The sequence below is a fragment of the Castor canadensis genome, chromosome 10, assembly GCF_047511655.1.
Source record: "Castor canadensis chromosome 10, mCasCan1.hap1v2, whole genome shotgun sequence".
NCBI lineage: Eukaryota > Metazoa > Chordata > Mammalia > Rodentia > Castoridae > Castor > Castor canadensis.
In genome coordinates, this window is record NC_133395.1 from 146,174,072 (window position 1) to 146,193,886 (window position 19,815).

Consider the following 19,815-nt stretch of genomic DNA (forward strand, 5'->3'; position numbering starts at 1 on the left):
TCTTCATCTGACTGTTCGAATATATCTACCTTGTCGCTGAGTCCTGATAATCTGTCTTCAACTTAATCCACTCTACTAGAGGGACTCTCCATTGAGGTTTTCATTTCCAGAATTTTTTCTTCAGGATTTCTGAATCTTTATTGAATTCCTCTTTCATATCCTGGACTTTTTTCCTAATTTTGCTCAGCTGTTTATTGGTATTTTCTTTGAATTCCTTCAGCTGTTCACTTGTGTCCTTTTTGAATTCATTCATTTTAAATAAATGCTCCTCTTTCATTTTTTTGAGCATTCTTATCAAACTTTTGAGTTTTTTGGGCTTTCTTCCTCTTCACTATCCTTAGGGTCTGTTACTATAGAATTGTTGACCTTTGGAAGTATTATGTTGCCTTGTGTTTTCCTATTTCTTGTGTTTCTACATTAATATTTATGTGTCTGAGGCCAAATTCATTGGTTGAAAGTTTTAATTGCTAGTGGTCTGCAGACATGGTATCCTCAGTGTTCAGGCCCTTCTATGTGTATGTGTTGCCATTGGGTCTGGGGTGATCTTATCAAAGTGTCTCATGACATCGATGTACCAGGTATTCTTAACTCCTGGGCAAAGTTCTCATCTGGGAAGAGGTCAGAGTAATTGTAGAATTGATTTTCTGTCATCTATTTAACTAATGGGGAGGAGTGTGCTACAGGGAGTGAACACATGTTCTTTCGTAATGTTTCATTTGGTGTTTAACTTTGCAGTCTAGCTCCTGAGTCTGGTTCACTTTTACACCCACACCACCTTCATATTCTACCTGCCTCAGTTGTGTAGATTTATTAGGCAGAAGATGGTGTTATGCTTTTCAATATAATATGGATCAGTTAAATCAAGGTGATGACATTCATTTTACTTTTTATTGGCACATATTAATTGTATAAAGGGGTTACACTGTGATACTTCCAGAGTGCATATAATGCACTTTGGTCAGATCACCCCCTTGAATTCAGGTTAATATCCTCCTACTCCCTGCCCTCCTTTTCAAACAGGTTTCACTTTTCTATCTTGAGACATGCATATAAAGTACTTTGATTATATTTACCTCCTCACTGTCTCCTACCATCCTCACCCATCCTGTTGGTTCCACCCCCCAAACAGTTCCTATTTTAACTGATGCATCTTTTATGTTTAGGTTTTATATGTAAGAGAAAACATGTGATATTTGTCTTTCTGAAGCTGACTTCTTTTGTTTGATGTGATCTCCAGTTCTGTCCATTTTCCTGAAAACATAATTTCATTATTATTTATGGCTGAATAATGCTTCATCATGTATATATACCATGTATTCTTTATTCATTCATTAGTTGGTGGGTTTTAGGGCTGATTTCATAGCTTGGATTGTGGATATTGCTGCTATAAACATGGGTGTGCAGGTGTCTCTATTGTATGCTGACTTACATTCCTTCAGGTATATGCCCAGGAGTGGTATAAAAGGGTAATATGGGCTGGGCATTGGGGCTCACACCTGTAATCCTAATTACTTGGGAGGTTAAGAATGGAAGGATCACAGTTCAAGGCCAGCTCAGGCAAATAGTTTATGAGACTCCTATCTCTAAAATAGCCAGAGAAAAATGCACTGGAGGTTTGGGTCAAGTGGTAGAGCACCTGCTTTGCCAGTGTGATGCCATGAGTTCCAACCCCAATCCCACCAAAAAGAAAAACAAACTTTAATGTGGTAGTCGTATTGTAGTTCTTTGAGGAACCTTCATGCTGATTTTCATAATGGCTGGACTAATTTACATTACAATCAACACTGTGTTTCCCTTTCCCCTGCCTCATCCTGGGATTGTTTGCTGTCTTGATGACAGCCACTCTGGCTGGGGAGACATGGAAGCTCGGAGTCATTTTGACTTTCATTTCCTTCGTGGCTATTGGTGTTGAACATTTCTTCATGTATTTATTGGCCATTTATACTTCTTCTTTTGTAGCTGTCCATTTCCCCCCCTTTTGTTGTTTGTTCTTTTGGTGTTTAATTTTTGGAACTCCTTTTTCGGATGGAAAACATTCCTTTAATAATTCTCTACTATGGAGCTCTTTTTATATTCTTGTTATGAATCCTTTGGTGAATAGTGGGCAGATATTTTCATCCATTCCATAGGTTGTCCCTTTGCTTTTCACTATGACAAGAACTTCCAGTACTACATAGACGTGCTGGTGAGAGTGGGCATTGTTGCTTTGTTCCTGATGGTTTTTCACTGTTATGTATGTTAACTATGGGTTTTTCATATATATCCCTTATCATGTTTCTGTAAGTTCCTCCTGTGCCTACTTGTGGAGGGTTTTTAATGACAGGGTATCGAGTTTTGTCAAGAGCTTTCTTTGCCTCTGTTGAGGTGATCATGTGCTTTTTTAAATCTTTCAGTTAATGTTGTCTGTCATATAGGCTGATTTGCATATGCTGGGAATGGTTTCTTTATTCCAGAGACAAATCTACTTAGTTGTCATATAGTCTTACTAATGTGGTCTTTGTTCAATTCAGTTTGCTATGTTTTTCAGGATTTTTACAACTATGTTCATTAGGGATACTTGATTTTGGCTTTCTTTGCTTCTAGTAGTGTTTCTGGTTTTGAGGAAGAAGTGACACCAGACTCATGAAATTAGTTTGAATGTGTTTCCTCTTCTTTTGGAAGAAATTAAGACAAATTGCTGTGAATTCTTTCAAAGTTTCGTGAAAGTCAGCCACACAGTCTGGCATGGACTTCTTTTGCAGGGAGGATTTTGATCATTCATTGTGGTCTGTGGGAGTCTCTCTTTCCTCATGTTCCAGTTGTGGCAGGCTGCCTGTTTCTAGGAATGGATTTGTTTCTTCAAGGTTGTCCAGGCTGTTGGTATATGGAGTCTCAAGATTGCTTTTAGATCTGTGGTACCAGTTGTATTGCCTCTTGTATTTCAGGTTTTGTTCATTTCAGCCTTTTTTTAATTTTATGAGTTGTTCTACCTAAAAGGGTCCCATAAGTGCTCCAGGTGAGACAAGACAGAAAGTTGTGCACTTGAAGGCCAGGATGTGTGCCACACTTTTCTTCCTCTTTCTTTCAGGGAAAAAGCCTGGAGTTTGCTCCTCCTCTCCATCTCTCAGAGCCTTCCCAGCCACCCTGTCTCTTTCCTTCATTCTTTCCTGTGTCCAGGTGTCTGATCTATGCCAGTTACACCAGAGCTGTATGTGGGGAAGACAGAAATTAGCCCCTTCCAGGCAGCACCCCACACTCTCCTCTCCCTCCAGAGAGAAGTAGCAGGCCCAGGCTTACCTCGTAGGGCTGAGCTGCTCTGCCTTGGAGGAGTGGGGAGGGGCTGACAGGGATACAGAGAAGTCTTTATCCTTACAAGCTCTTCTTACACCTCAACACAAAGCTTCTCAGGTTTGTGTTCTTCTGCTGTTCTGATTCTGTTTATCTGGATTTTGGCAATGTACTATTTTCACATAAGTATTTCTGTGGGGGATGCTTGCTTGGGATTCCTGTCCCCCATCTTGCTGACACCATGTAGCCTGGTTTTTACCAGGTCACAGCTCTAGGATCTCAGCAGACAGAGCTTCAGTAGCACATGGTGCCCACCTTAGTTTAAAACCTCTGAGTGGTTTATCCACCTGCACATTTACTGAGTCAAATGTGAGCTCCTATTGATGCCTGTGACCATGAGGAGTGGACAGGGCTCATTGTAGCCTTCCTTACCTGTCCATCTGCATCTTCTCTTTCCAGCAGTGAGAGGTTTTTTTTTTTTTTTTTTTTTTTGCTGTTTACACACATTTAATTTCATTCTTTGTTGTTGAAAAATGCCTGACTCATATCTCATTATTATTATTCTACTGAACAGCTGCTTCCCCTGAGAAGTTGCTGGTGTGACCTGTTGTCTTCCTCCTCCCTGCCCTGTATCAGTCAACCCTGAGCCCCTTGTCTGTTGTCTCCTCCATAATGTTCCTTCTCGGGAATGCCACAAGAATGGAAAGTAGTGTGTCGCTCCTGCAGCTTGGCTTCCTTCCCTCCAGATAGTACATTTAAGATTCACATTGTTGGCTTCGTAAATATCTTTTTTGATGAGTGGAAATTTATTGTGTGGAAGCACAGTGTTTACTGAGCCACACTTTTGCTGAAGTATGTCTTTATTCCTACCAGTTTATAGTGATTATGAATAATGCTGATGTAAACACTTGCGTACAGGGCTTGTGTGGATAATTTGAATTAAAAGTAGAAGTGTGATTTTTTTATCATATGATAAGTGAAGAATAAGATACTGTCATATGGTTGTCAAGGGTTCTGTGTTGTTTGGTATTCCCAACTAAAATGGGTGAAAGTTCCTGTGCTCTCCAGCACGTGCTGGGCTGGGCTGGTGTGGAAGGGGACCGTCTTAGGAGTGGGTAGTGGTTCCTTAATGTAGTTTTAATTTCATCTCCCTAATGACATAGGAGGTTAAGCATCTTGTTATTTGTCTGATTTCCATCTGGGTATCTTATTCTGAGAAGTGTGTGTTCATGTCTCTATACATTTCTAAACTACATGTCTTTATCACTGACATTCTATACTCTATTACACAGTATTCTGCTTTGTTAACCTAGGCACTATTGTACACTTTGATATCAAAATTTATAAAGTATACCTAATATATAATATAAAGAGCCTTTCCCCTACTCAATTTTGTTATTTATTTAGGTCATAATGCTAAAATTAAAGTAAAAAATTGCTAGGTGATAGAATTTAAGTACTCTTTTGTTTTGTAACATTTCCCTGATCTACCCTTTTGAAATACACCTCAATATTATATTTCTTTCCTTTTTATCTTTATATATTAATTGTGTGAAAAGGTCTCATCACGATATTGCCAAACATTCATAAAATGACCTTGGATCATGCTTACTCCCTTCTCTATTCATCTCCACTTTTACTTTCATGACCCTGTCCTTTTGTTTTCTTGGATTTTACCCTCCAGCTTCTGCAAATGAGAGAACATGCAATACTTGTCCTTGTGGACTGCCTTATCTAACTTATCATGATGTTCTCTGTTCTAATTTGAAATGAGAAATTTAAGCCTGCACGTTTAATGCCATGGATGTCTGTCAAGGCCTGGTAATCTCCCATGTATTGATCACTATCGGAACTCCTTGTTTTGCCCCCTGAAACATTTCATCCAGTGCTGCCATGCTGCAACTGCCTGAGCAAGGCTGAGAGCCTTTCACAGCTGAGCTGTGAGGCAGCCACCCCACCAAACCCATGCCAAGAACTCCTCTTCCTTCTTGGAAAAGTTGCAAATCAGACTTGGAAACTTTAGAGCGCAATCTTCAAATTACTGCATATCAGAACTTTTCTGTTTTGAAACTGTTGGAAATTAGCATTCTTGAATCTCAGCATCTGGTGACTTACTTTTCTTTGTAATTTCAGAGAACTTCTTTCACACTGGCAGTAAGGTCAGTAGAGACTTCTTTTTATGGTCAACTACACATGACATAAAACTTACCACTCTAACAATTTTAAAAGTGTGTTAACACATACACAATGTGAAAAAATCACCAGCCATCTCCACACTATTCTTCCTCCTGAACTGTCACTCAGCACCCATCAAACAAGATACCTACTGCCCTCCTCCATCATCTCTTCTGTCAGTAAATTATACTACGTCAAGTCACACCTTCTCTAAGTACAATGTTGGTTCTTTTTTACTGGAACTTACTTGAAATGTCTTCAAGGCTCATTAGCAGTGGACCATATGCAGGATTTCCTTTCTATTTATTTTAAAATTTTTAAAAATTTCTTTTATTCATATGTGCATACAATGTTTGGGTCATTTCTCCCCCTTCCCCCCGCCCCCTCCTTTTCCCCCAGCACCCTCCCTCTCTCCACCCCCTTGCTACCAGGAAGAAACTATTTTGCCCTTATCTCTAATTTTGTTGAAGAGAGACTATAAGCAATAATAGGAAGGACCAAGGGTTTTGCTGGTTGAGGTAAGGATAGCTGTACAGGGAGTTGACTCATTGATTTCCTGTGCGTGTGTGTTACCTTCTAGGTTAATTCGTTTTGATCTAACCTTTTCTCTAGTTCCTGGTCCCCTTTTCCTACTGGCCTCAGTTGCTTTAAAGTTTCTGCATTAGTTCCTTTGCATTGAGGACATCAAATGCTATCTTGTTTGTTTTGAGTTTTTTGCCTATCCTCATACCTCCCTTGTGTGCTCTTGCCTCATCATGTGATCAAAGTCCAATCCCCTTGATGTGTTTGCCTTTGATCTAATGTCCGCATATGAGGGAGAACATACGATTTTTGGTCTTCTGTGCCTGGATAACCTTGCTCAGGTTGAAGTTCTCCAGTTCCATCCATTTACCTGCAAATGATAAGATTTCATTCTTCTTCATGGCTGAGTAGCATTCCACTGTGTATTTATACCACATTTTATTAATCCATTCATCAATAGTGGGGCATCTAGGCTGTTTCCATTACTTGGCTATTGTGAATAGTGCTGCAATAAACATGGGTGTGCAGGTGCCTCTGGAGTAACCGGTGTCACGTTCTTTGGGTATATCCCCAAGAGTGGTATTGCTGGATTATATGGCAGATCTATGTATATATTTTTAAGAAACCTCAAAATTTTTTTCCAGAGTGGTTGTACTAGTTTACATTCCCACCAGCAGTGTAAGAGGGTTCCTTTTTCCCCCACATCCTCACCAACACCTGTTGTTGGTGGTGTTGCTAATGATGGCTATTCTAACAGGGGTGAGGTGGAATCTTAGTGTGGTTTTAATTTGCATTTCCTTTATTGCTAGAGATGGTGAGCATTTTTTCATGTGTTTTTTGGCCATTTGAATTTCTTTTTTTGAGAAAGGTCTGTTTAGGTCACTTGCCCATTTCTTTATTGGTTCATTAATTTTGGAAGAGTTTAGTTTTTTGAGTTCCTTATATATTCTGGTTATCAGTCCTTTGTCTGATGTGTAGCTGGCAAATATTTTCTCCCAGTCTGTGGGTGTTCTCTTCAGTTTAAAGACCATTTCTTTTGTTGAGCAGAAGCTTTTTAGTTTTATGAGGTCCCATTATCTATGCTATCTCTTCGTTGCTGTGCTGCTGGGGTTTCGTTGAGAAAGTTCTTACCTATACCTACTAACTCCAGAGTATTTCCTACTCTTTCCTGTATCAACTTTAGAGTTTGTGGTCTGATATTAAGATCCTTGATCCATTTTTAGTTAACATTGGTATAGGGTGATATACATGGATCTAGTTTCAGTTTTTTGCAGACTGCTAGCCAGTTTTCCCAGCAGTTTGTTGAAGAGGCTGTCTTTTCTCCATGGTATGTTTTTAGCGCCTTTTTCAAAGAGAAGTTGGTTATAGTTGTGTGGCTTTATATCTGGGTCCTCTATTCTGTTCCACTGGTCTTCATGTCTGTTTTTGTGCCAGTACCATGCTGTTTTTATCATTATTGCTTTGTAAAATAGTTTGAAGTCAGGTGTTGTGATACCTCCAGCATTGTTCTTTTTGCTGGGTATTGCCTTGGCTATTCGTAGTCTCTTGTATTTCCAAATAAATTTACTGGTAGATTTTTCAACCTCTTTTATGAATGTCATTAGGATTTTGATGGGAATTGCATTAAACATGTAGATTACTTTTGGGAGTATAGACATTTTTACTATGTTGATTCTACCAATCCGTGAGCATGGGAGATCTCTCCACTTTCTATAGTCTTCCTCAATCTCTTTCTTCAGGAGTTTATACTTTTCCTTGTAGAGGTCGTTCACATCCTTTGTTAAGTTTACTCCTAGGTATTTGATTTTTTGGAGGCTATTGTAAATGGAATTATTTTCATGTATTCTTATTTTCATTATTAGTATATAGAAATGCTAATGATTTTTCTATGTTGATTTTATATCCTGCTACCTTGCTATAGCTGTTGATGGTGTCTAGGAGCTTTTGAGTAGAGTTTCTTGGGTCTTTAAGGTATAGGATCCTGTCATCTGCAAATAGGGATATTTTGACAGTTTCTTTATTTGTATTCCTTTTATTCCCTCTTCTTGCCTAATTGCTCTGGCTAGGAATTCCAGTACTATGTTGAATAGGAGTGGAGATAGTGGGCATCCTTGTCTTGTTCCTGATTTTATGGGGAATGGTTTGTTTTTCACCATTAAGTATAATGCTGGCTGTAGGTTTGTCATATATAGCTTTCATAATGTTGAGGAACTTTCCTTCTATTCCTAGTTTTCTTAGAGCTTTTATCATGAAATGGTGTTGGATCTTATCAAAGGCTTTTTCTGCATCTATTGAGATGATCAAGTGGTTTTTGTCTTTGCTTCTGTTAATGTGGTTTATTACGTTTATTGATTTTCGTATGTTGAACCACCCCTGCTTCCCTGGGATGAAGCCTACTTGGTCATGGTGAATAATCTTTTTGATGTGTTGCTGAATTCGGTTTGCCATTATTTTGTTGAGGATTTTTGCATCAATGTTCATTAAGGAGATTGGCCTATAGTTCTCTTTTTTGGAGGTGTCTTTGCCTGGTTTGGGGATAAGTGTAAAACTGGCTTCATAAAATGTGTTAGGCAGTTTTCCTTCCCTTTCTATTTTGTGGAACAGTTTAAGGAGGGTTGGTATCAGTTCTTCTTTAAAGGTCTGATAGAATTCAGCAGAGAATCCATCAGGTCCTGGACTTTTCTTTTTTGGGAGAATCTTGATTGCTGCTTCAATTTCATTTTGTGTTATAGATCTATTCAGGTGATTAATTTCCTCTTGGTTCAGTTTTGGATGATCATATGTATCTAGAAATCTGTCCATTTCTTTAAGATTTTCAAATTTATTTGAATATAGGTTCTTGAAGTAGTCTCTGATGATTTCGTGGAATTCCATGGTGTTTGTTGTTGTCTTCCCTTTTGCGTTCCTGACTCTACTAATTTGGGTTTTTTTCTCTCCTCATTTTAGTCAGGTTTGCCAGGGGTCTATCGATCTTGTTTATTTTTTCAAAGAACCAAGTTTATGTTTCATTAATTCTTTGTATTTTTTTTTTTGTTTCTGTTTCATTGATTTCAGCTCTTATTTTTATTATTTCTCTCCTTGTATTTGTTTTGGGATTTGTTTGTTCTTGTTTTTCTAGGAGTTTGAGACGTTTCATTAGGTCATTGATTTGGGATCTTTCAGTCTTTCTAATATATGCACTCATGGCTATAAACTTTCCTCTCAGGACTGCCTTAGCTGTGTCCCATAGGTTCCGGTAGGTTGTGTTTTCATTTTCATTGACTTCCAGGAACTTTTTAATTTCCTCTTTTATTTCATCAATGACCCATTAAGCAATGAGTTATTTAGTTTCCAGCTGTTTGCATGTTTTTTGTCTTTATTTTTGTTGTTGACTTCTACTTTTACTGCATTGTGATCAGATAGTATGCACGGTATAATTTCTATTTTCTTATATTTGCTGAGGCTTGCTTTGTGCCCTAGGATATGATCTATTTTGGAGAAGGTTCCATGGGCTGCTGAGAATGTATATTGTGTAGAAGTTGGATGAAATGTTTTGTAGACATCAACTAGGTCCATTTGATCTATTGTATATTTTAGATCTTGGATTTCTTTATTGATTTTTTGTTTGGATGACCTATCTATTGATGATAATGGGGTGTTAAAGTCTCCCACAACCACTGTGTTGGTATTTATATATGCTTTTAGGTCTTTCAGGGTATGTCTGATGAAATTGGGTGCGTTGACATTGGGTGCATACAGGTTGATAATTGTTATTTCCTTTTGGTCTATTTCCCCTTTTATTAGTATGGAATGTTCTTCTTTATCTCGTTTGATCAAAGTAGGTTTGAAGTGTACTTTGTCCGAGATAAGTATTGCTACTCCTGCCTGTTTTGGGGGGCCATTGGCTTTGTAAATCTTCTTTCATCCCTTCATCCTAATCCTATGCTTATTTCTATTGATGAGCTGGGTCTCCTGTAAGCAGCAAATTTTTGGACCTGTATTTTTAATCCAGTTTGTCAAACGGTGACTTTTGATGGGGAAGTTAAATCCCTTAACATTAAGTGTTAGTATTGATGTGTATGTGGTGATTCCTGTCATTTAGTTGTTTGAGGGTTTGATTGTGTGTAACTAATCGATGTTCCTCTCTACTTTCTTGCTTTTGCTTTTCCTGTGGTTTGGTGCTGCCTGCCCTTTCATGGTTACGTTGGGTTTCACTTTTTTTGTGCAGCATCCCTTGCAGAATCTTTTGTAATGGTGGCTTTGTGGTCACATATTGTTTTAGTTTCTGCTTATCATGGAAGACTTTTATTGCTCCATCTATTTTGAATGATAGCTTTGCTGGGTAGAGTATCCTGGGGTTGAAGTTATTTTCATTCAGTGCCTGGAAGATCTCACCCCACGCTCTTCTTGCTTTTCATGTTTCTGTTGAGAAGTCTGCTGTGATTTTGATGGGTTTACCTTTGTATGTTATTTGTTTTTTCTCTCTTACAGCCTTCAATATTCTTTCTCTAGTCTCTGTACTTGTTGTTTTAATGATAATATGTCGTGGGGTAGTTCTATTTTGATCAGGTCTGTTTTGTGTCTGGAGGCTTCCTGTACCTGAATGGGCATAGTTTTCTCTAGATTTGGGAAATTTTCTGTTACTATTTTGTTGAATATATTATGCATTCCTTTTTCTTGCACTTCTTCTTCTTCAATGCCCATGATTCTCAGGTTTGGTCTTTTATGGAATCAGTAAATTCTTGCATTTTCTTTTCACAGGTCTTGAGTTATTTAACTAATAGTTCTTCAGTTTTTCCTTTAATTACCATTTCATCTTCGAGTTCTGAGATTCTGTCTTCTGTTTGTCCTATTCTGCTGGATTGGCCTTCCATTTTGTTTTGCATTTCTGTTTCTTTTTTCTGAGGTTTTCCATATCCTGAATCACTTCCTCTTTAATATTGTCTATTTTTGTCTTGAGTTCATTTATTTCTTTATTTATTGTGGTCTTTGTTTCACTTTGGCATTTATACAGTGCTTCTGTAGTTTCTTTTATTTGTTCTTGTGCTTCTCAAATTCTCTATTTTCATTGTCTTGGAATTTCTTGAGTGTTTCCTGCACATTTTGGTTGACCATATCCAGTATCATCTCTATAAAATTCTCATTGATTACTTGCAGGATTTCTTCTTTCAGAGTGTTCTTATGGGCTTCATTGAGTTCTTTGGCATAGTTTATCTTTGTTGTGTTGGAGTCTGGATCTGGGCATCTATTTTCTTCATTTCCCTCTGGTTCCTGTACTAATTTATTATTGGGGGGGATGGTTTCCCTGTTTTTCCATCGTCCCAACATTGCCCTTGCTACTATTACTCTCCCTGTACTGTGTGTAATTCAGTATTGTTTAGCTTGTGATAATAACAATGGTGATATCTAGAGTGGAAGGGTGAGATGAGAGGGAAAGCAAAGGTGGTAAAGAAAAAGGGAAAAAAACCAAACTAAACAAACATACATACATACACAAAACAAAAAACAGAGCTGAAGAAATAAACAGGGATAGATAGTGTACTAATTAACAGTGAGCTAAACAGGCACTAGAGAGACAAGAAGAGGATAATAACTAACTAAATAAATCAATCAAAATAAAAAATAAAATTTCCCAAGTTCAAATGCAAGAAAGTTTCAGTCTTAATAGAGTTGGTGTTAGTCCTTTAGCATCCAGTCCTGGTGTTGGAGTAGTAGTTGTGTCATTGTCTCATCAAAGGGGGAAAAAATCCCAAATTCAAATCGAATACAGTTTCAATCTCATCAATGGAAAAAAAGAGAGTCTGGAGACAGCTTTGTGAATGTCTATCTGAGGCTGAAGCTCACCTGCCACCTACTGTCAGCCAGCTGCTGCTTCAGGCTTTATTGCAGATCTCGGGAATGAGTTTTACACTGACCTAGCCCCACAGGCTTTGTTCACTTAGAGTTCTCCTGGATGCATGCCCCTTTTGTTTTCTCCAGTATACAGTCCTACCCACCTGTTGCAATTGCAGTCCTTTTTTATTTTGAGTTTGCATGGGGAGGTGCCGCTCCCTCACTCTCCTGTGAAGTGTGCCACACTTTAGTTGCTGTTGGATGCATTCTCCTCTCCAAGCACACTTGGGGAGGTGGCGCCACTCCCACCTTCTCTGGCCAGCTTGTTTAGCTTAGTTTGTGTGGGACAGTGCCCCTCCCTCACTCTCCGGAGCCCAGGGCACTCCGCCCTCTTTGCTACATGTCTTTTTTTTTTCCAGCTGCTTGTTTATTGTTCAGTTTGTTTTTTCTTTGTTCCCTGGGCAGGGGTCAGTCTGTCCAGGGGGCTATGCTGATTTATTGCAGGGAGTACCACATGCTGCTTATTTGCTCACCTGGTGGTCTCCCAAGCAGGTTAGGAGCTGGTGTCTGGCAGCATGGGAGCCCTCCTGGTTTCTCCATTTAACATGGCATGGGGATGCTATGTGAGGGCTTAGGGTGTGGAGGTGTCAGAGTCTTGCCTCTTCTTGGTGGTTTTTCCTGCCAGGTGTATCTCCATCGACTCTCCAAGAGTTTACTTAAGGAAGCATGCTTTCTGCTTCCTCACTCTAGCCACCATCTTGGAATCCCCCTCATTCCTGTTTCTCTCCTTCCTATTTAAGGGTGAATAATATTCCATGGCTTATGCCTTCATCTGCCTAGGGACATTGATTTGTTCATTCTTGGCTGCTGCTAGTAATGCCACTGTGAGTGTTGATGTCCCCACATTCAGTTATTTTTGACTTGTCCATGAAAGCACAATTTATGGCTCATATGGTATTCTGTGGTAATAAGTGTTTACATATTTACCTAGGCAAAATACAGATCTCTAAGATGACTGACTGACTACAAAGTACTGTCTACTATCACATATCTGTGTCTGGACTAGCTCAGGCCATGAAGGTGAGATCCATAACACAGGGATCCCTTGCCAACATGAATCAGAAACACACATGACCTCAGAAACGTGTGTGCCTCAATGGTCTATTATGTATGTCATCAAATGATTCAAGGTAAACAGGTTTGCCCAAAAGATGCCTACGTCCACATTTATTTAACCCAGTGAGCACATGCGTGTGCCACGATGTACTCAGAAGCCAGTATACTGACATGTAGAGGACCTACCCAGCATTCAGGAGTTCCACAAACACTGTTAACCCCACACGGATCTCAAAAAGTTAAGAATTCGTTTTTCAGTACTGACAAACAACAAAGGATGGATGGTGGCATAGCCTTTGGCCACCACCATCTGGATACAGTGGCGAATTGGGTCATTGTTCCACATAATTCTTGAGGAGGAGACGACGTGGTCCACACGATACATGACCACAGAGAAACCCAAGAGCAGCAGAATGGTCCAGGTGACCCTTAGTTCTGGGGAGGCTTTTGCAGAAAGGCTGGTGATGTGCAGATGCCAGGACTGCCTCCTATGCCTGCACAAGAGAGTCGCCATAGAGCCACTGGAGAGGGCCATGAGCCCCTAAAGAAGACTTCCCAAAACATGCCTAATATGGTAAACAAGTGCCAGAGGAAGTAACTCATGGTAAGATAGTGCAGGATTCAGTGACAAATATTAGACCATGTGTAGTGAAATTGGAGTTGTCAACAGCAGAGAATGAGAAGTGAGCACTGAAGGCCATTACAGAAGACCCATAGGAAAAGAAGGGAACACAGGCTGTGATACAGGGATTTATGTTTGAGCTTTGCCAAACAGGGGCTTCTGGGGTTGAGAGTGATGGCCTGGAGGACACTCAGCAGGTAGGTGGCACAAATGGACAGGCCCCTCAAAAACTTGTGCAAGTAGAGAAATGACTTACATCCCAAAGACCCTGGTACACAAAAGCATCTATAGATATGAACCCCATGATTATCAACATCCCTAGGTGAGCCAAGAGGCCAATGGTCATCAGGTCAGTGGGCTTGGGCCTGTGCTCAGGAAGGAATGGGATGTGGTAGAGAAGAAGGATGGTGTTGGCTGAGACCCCAGTGCCAACCTCAGAGGAAAATGGTTTCTTATGTTTATAATACCATGGGGTTGTTCAGTTTTTTTCATCTTCTGGGGCAAGGAATCACACAGGAAATATCTGAGGAGAAAAGGAAGAAAAAATTTCACTACCTTGATTTCAACCAACACTATTGCTGTTATTAAAATGTGTGAACTGTTGCACCCTTTCCCCCTTCATTCTCAGGTTCCCTTCAACCTTCCAGAAGCTCCCCCTCCCCCATCATTTCCCAGTTATAGCTGGATTGTGTCTTCTTTGCTGAGCTCCCTCAGGCATCAAGCTTTCCTACATGTTAAGAATCACTACAGATCATAGAAAATTGAGCACATGTAAACAATGTGTATTGACCAAGTCAGGGTAATTAGCACTCCCATCTCCAATTTTATCACTTCTACGTGTTTGAAATCTTAAAATTCTTCTCCTCTTGTTATTTTGAAATGTTTAAGTAATTTTGTAGTCTATACTTAGTCTGTTGGCCTATAAAGCATGGGAATTACACCCCCACTGTGTCCTATCCTCACTAACCACCCTCTCCCAACCCCTCTGGAGAGCACTATTCTGCTTCTGTGATCAACAGTTTTAGCTTCCACAAATGAGAATATGTACTGTGAGTCTAAAATGAACATTCTACAGCAGCATTATGAAAAGTTAATCTATTTCCCAAGTATTGATCAGGTAAAGGGCCATAAATTTCCCCATTTACTCTTTCATCATATTTGGGTTTGTATTCCTGATAAGCCCCAGAAAAACAATAGAAATATTTTAATCGAAGAGCCACCCATGACCAGTCTTCTATGGGTCACATTGATCACTACCACCAACCTCTTATTCTGTGACATTTTTATACATGTAAATGTCATGACTATTTGTGCTTTTGATTCATATGAGGTAAAATATATACTGATTATATTTTAAAAGAATAAAGTTAAGTAAATCCATATTAGCATCTAACATTAAAAATTCACATTAAAAAACAGTTCAGAAATTGCTTCCTCTCATGTGACTTCTGTGAAATACAGGCTTTTATTTTCATTTAAACACTTGAGCCTTACAAACACATAGCAGTGAAAAACTCATCAGATAAAATATTCTCAGCTTCTGTGACAAGGATGTTGGGCATTCCTTTCAGTGTGACTTAGGAAAGTACAGCCCTAAAATAAGAATATCAAGGAAAATCATGTGCAGTCAGGTGCCATGGATTTCCAGTAACAGTCAGGAATTCTTGATTTGTTTGATCATTGCTTTACACCACTAGAAAATCCTTTCTCAAGATGAAATGAGTGGCTGCAGGAGAAACTAGGGTCATTCTCCAGAGTGCAGTGCAAACACAATCTGATGTAATCATAAACACTAACTCACTTTCCTCCATGTAGTGGAAGAAGGGACAAAAAAAAATCTCTCTGGTCATCTTCTGTTCATCTTGCTTGAGATCACCACAGCAAGTGTGTCTGGTTCAAATTTATAAAAATATGTTATAATATGTAAGTATTACAAGGAAAGGTATACAGCAATTTCTGTGCTGATATATCATTTTTAGAAAGCATTCTGGTGAATAAGAACCCTCATAAATATTAGATCCAAGAAACACAATAGCACGTCCATTCCCAGCCACGTTCATTTCTTGGCATGGCCCAGGAGAAGGGGTGCAGAGCACCAGCCCTCTGCCAGCAGCAGGCGGGTCTAAGACACACTCCTCAGATAAGGACTTAGTGAGGATGCGAAACCAAGCTGCCCTCAGAAAGACTTGCCATCCTGTTATAAGGATGTAAATCACAGGGAAGATAACCTGAGTTTCTGAACTGTGTCACACTTGAGGAATCTACATGTGGAAAGAGGAAGGAAAGGTTAAGTGGGGCGATCAGAAAAGCACACTTGTACAGTCTATCCATGGAAAAGAAATGGCAAAGAAGAATCTGAGCACTCATTAGTTAGAGCTGACAGTGAAGGCAGGGGTCCCTCCCTCAGGAGAAAGGTGGCATGTTCAAGACACCCCTTATCAGTGGGTCATGGAAACAGTCGTGTCACCTGTTGTGTCACCTTGCAGTTACTCAAACCATGGCAAGCCCTTGATATGTGTTTTCGCCAAATATCCCCAAACTGGTGACAAGTGCTGGGGCAATGGGCATGAGCCAGAGGTCAGGACAGAAGGGGAGAGCGTGACAGGAAGAGGAAACCCCTCCACAGACCCCGCTGCATGTTTGGGCTCTTGTGATCTTTCAGATGTGCAGGTTCCAGGGTGAAGGAGGAAGGGAAGGCACATCTGTTCTCACATCTTCAACACAAGCAAATCATGCCTAGCTCTCAGGGATGAGATGACATATAAATAGCACGAATTTCCCAACACTTAGCAATGCATATGCAGACTTAACATACATGAAAAGAACACTTCGTCTGTCATTATCATATCACTCATTTCACCATCACTGTATCCCTCCCATCCCTTCTACACTTCAGAGTGATAAAAAGGTGGGATCTGGGAGGGGACACTGGTCTTCCTTCAAGCAGGTAGGCTTGGGACTGTGACTGCATTGGGCAGCAGGCACTACCTTGTGGCACAATCCATCTGAAAAGTAGGAAGAGCACTAGGGAGAGAGGGCTGCATGTTGGGAAGAAAAAGCCAGACAGATGTCACTGCTGCGCCCAGTGCTGCTGCAGCACAGACGAATCCAGGAGTGTGATGAACAGCGACCTGAGAAATTGTGGGCAAAGGAGTGGCAGTCATTTCTGAAAAAGAGGTGAGGATTGCCATTGCTTTTGTAAACTGACAGGACTGTCAAGTGTAGCTTGGGGTCACTCTCACAGCTAGGGTATTTACAATTGCAATATTTGCAAACACACTTTCAGAAACAGCAGTAGAAGAGAAAGTGTTCTTTTAAAGTAAAGAATCAGGAAGCCCCGCGGAGCCTCACCTTAGACACCACACTGTCATTCCTGGGAAACCCAGACAGACCTGCAGGAGAATCTATGTCCCCAAACACCCAGAGATGAAATAAGAGTTGTCTGCTTCCTTCCAAACAGCTCTGGCTTTGCTGTATCATCAAGTCCTTTGTATCTTAGTAACAGAGGGAGGCTGGCTTATGTTTATCTGTTTATAACAAGTGTGTGAAGATACAGTTTGAAACAAACCTAAAACATAAGGAGAGAGACCAGGTTAGTAAAATTCAACTGCCCTAAATCTTTCTTCAAATAAAATGAGTTGAGGCATACCTGTTAGTAGAGAAAAGGGTATGAGTGTTGTGTAAATGAATAACACAGGAGAGATTAGGGGATGCAGATATTGTTTCTCCCCAGCTCTTGGAAAATACATTCCCAGGTATTCTGGGGACAGGACGGGAAATCCACCTTCATCTCTGTGTATTTAATATTGAATGTCACCGCCACCTCACAATCCCTGCAGTCACACCTGACCCTTCCTTACTGGTACAGCATGTGTTTATGAACTAACACCAGCAATCTGTAACTCACGAAGGTAGAAGGTGGATAGGGAAGTTTTCCTAGAAGATTCTAGCAGGTATTTTACAGCCGTGTGAGGTTGCCGTGCATGGTTGCTCTCCTTGTGAACCTTATTTCTTTCTACATTTTCATGTATAGAAATCACTGATATCAATAATATCTCCACTGTGTTTATAAAGAAAGGTAAATTGAGTGTGTTTCATAAACGTGAAATTAAGACATCACTTCCCTGCAAACACATATGTGGGTAACTAATGTTTAAAATCACTAGATAACATAATATGTACAACTTTAGTACTGACATGACTACTCAGTAAAAGTTACTTAATTAAGGAAAGCAAATGGAAGCTAAAATTAGTTATTAATAAATTTTATGAGTCTCAAAATTAAAGGAAGAGAATTTCCTCACTGCACTGTGGGAAAACCGTCCCCTTGATTGAGTAGGACTTTGGTGCTGGCGGCTAATCTAAGGCTACTGAAAACATCAACTAGAACCTGATTAGGCTCCTTCCTTACCTGCCCAGTCCCGCTCACCACTGGTTCTGTACAGTGGGATAAGGAAGTACTTGCCAGACAGAGGCACGTGGAGTTCCATGTAGATGACAGGCTTCTGCCTGGTTTAAGGGAAGGATGTGTTCAGCTCAGCTCCCTGCAGGCTGTCTTTTCAGCCACTGGGGAGCAGAGAACATGGTGTGCCCAGGAGAACAATTTACCTGTCTCTTAACTTTATTCTCTTCTGAACAACAGCAGTCTGAGGAGAGCTGTGCACAACACTTCCTGGAAGTTTCCTCATTACCTCTGGTGAGGGACAGGAGGACACAATCAAGTAGATGGCACCCTGTCTCTCATCCTAAGACAAATCACTTCACCCCCACCCCATACTGTACAATGCCTCTACACTAGGGTCTAGGTTCTGTTGCCTCCCACGAGTGCCTGGGGCTCTTAGAATCCTCGCCTGCAACCAATGGTGGATGCTCTCTTCCATAGTCCACTCCTCCATAGAAGATCTGCTCCCTGGGAAATTCTGGTCCCCTCTCTAAGGGGTCCACACACTCAGGATGCTGTGAATAAAATGTAAAGTAAAATTTAAAAGAACTAAGCTGAAAAATAGATACTCACAGGTGACACTGGACATTGGCAGTGAGAAAAATCACAGGCAGTGCTGGACATAGCTGAGGCTGGGCCGGGCCTGCACTGACTGCACTGTGTGGCAATATGAGCACCAAGCTTTCCTCACTATGGAGATAGTAAGAGGCCTGTGCTTTCTCTGAAAGAGATGACATAAAACTATGTCTCCTCCTCTGCAGTAGTAGGTACAAAATCATGTAAAAACTACGAGACCAGTGTCCAAATTGAAGAATAAGTAAGGTCACTATACAATGATTAAGGCATCTGTAAGAACTTATAACAATTATAAGTGTACATGAACCCATTGTTTTATTTACAAAGACTCGAAACTAAAGGAAGATAGGTTGCAGGGCATTCCAACACCCCATGTTCATCAATATCATCACCCAGATAAAAAAATCAACAAAAAGCAGGGTGTGATTGTGCACACCTGTAATCCCAGGTAGGCAGGAGGAAGAGGTAAGAAGATTGCAATCTGAGGCCAGTCAGGGAAAACATGAGACTTTACCTGAAAAATAAAGTAAAAAGGGTAGAAGTACACCTCACATGGTAGGGCATTTTCCTATCAAGTACAAGTTCCCAGGTTCAATCCCAAGTACTGCCAAGAAAAAAATTATCAGAATTACACTATACTATAGATAAAATGGACTTAATAGGCATTTACAAAATATTCCATCCAATAATGGCAATACATTCTTTCCATCAGTAAATGAACTTTCTATAGCACATACCATATAATAGACCACAAAACGAGTCTTAACATTTTCAAAACCATTGAAATAATATCTTGGTGTGAAATCATGTCACACAGAATAGATCTAGAAGTCAACAACAAAAGAAACTTTAGTGATTAAGCAACTGTGTGGAGAGTGAATAAGAACACACTTTTGAGTGCTCAATGGTTGAGAAAATCAGAAGGGAAATTTTAAAAGTGCTCAAAAAAATGGAAATACAACATTCCAAAAAACTTGTTGGATGAAGCAAATGTGACACTAAGAGGCAAGTATGAAATATGAGGTCTATATAAAAAACTGACATATTTTAAACCACATAATTGTGTATCCACAGGATTTAGAATTGCAAGAACAAATCAAGACCAAAGTTAGCAGCAAGAAACAACAAAGATCAGAACAAACTAAATGGAAGTAAGACCGTAAGATGTAATACAAAAGATCGATGTGCCAAGAGGTGAATTTGGGAGAGGTACAACTCAACACACCTTTAATCAGACCAATGAAGAAAAAAGAGAGAAGATGCTAAAAAATAAAAGCAGAGATGA

At 40.0% G+C, this 19,815-nt stretch overlaps 1 pseudogene; it reads right to left on the bottom strand.

Annotated features, from left to right (window-relative positions):
- Positions 1 to 12,884: 12,884 nt before the first annotated feature.
- LOC141411410 (vomeronasal type-1 receptor 90-like) lies at positions 12,885 to 18,201 on the bottom strand (annotated as a pseudogene).
- Positions 18,202 to 19,815: the final 1,614 nt, after the last annotated feature.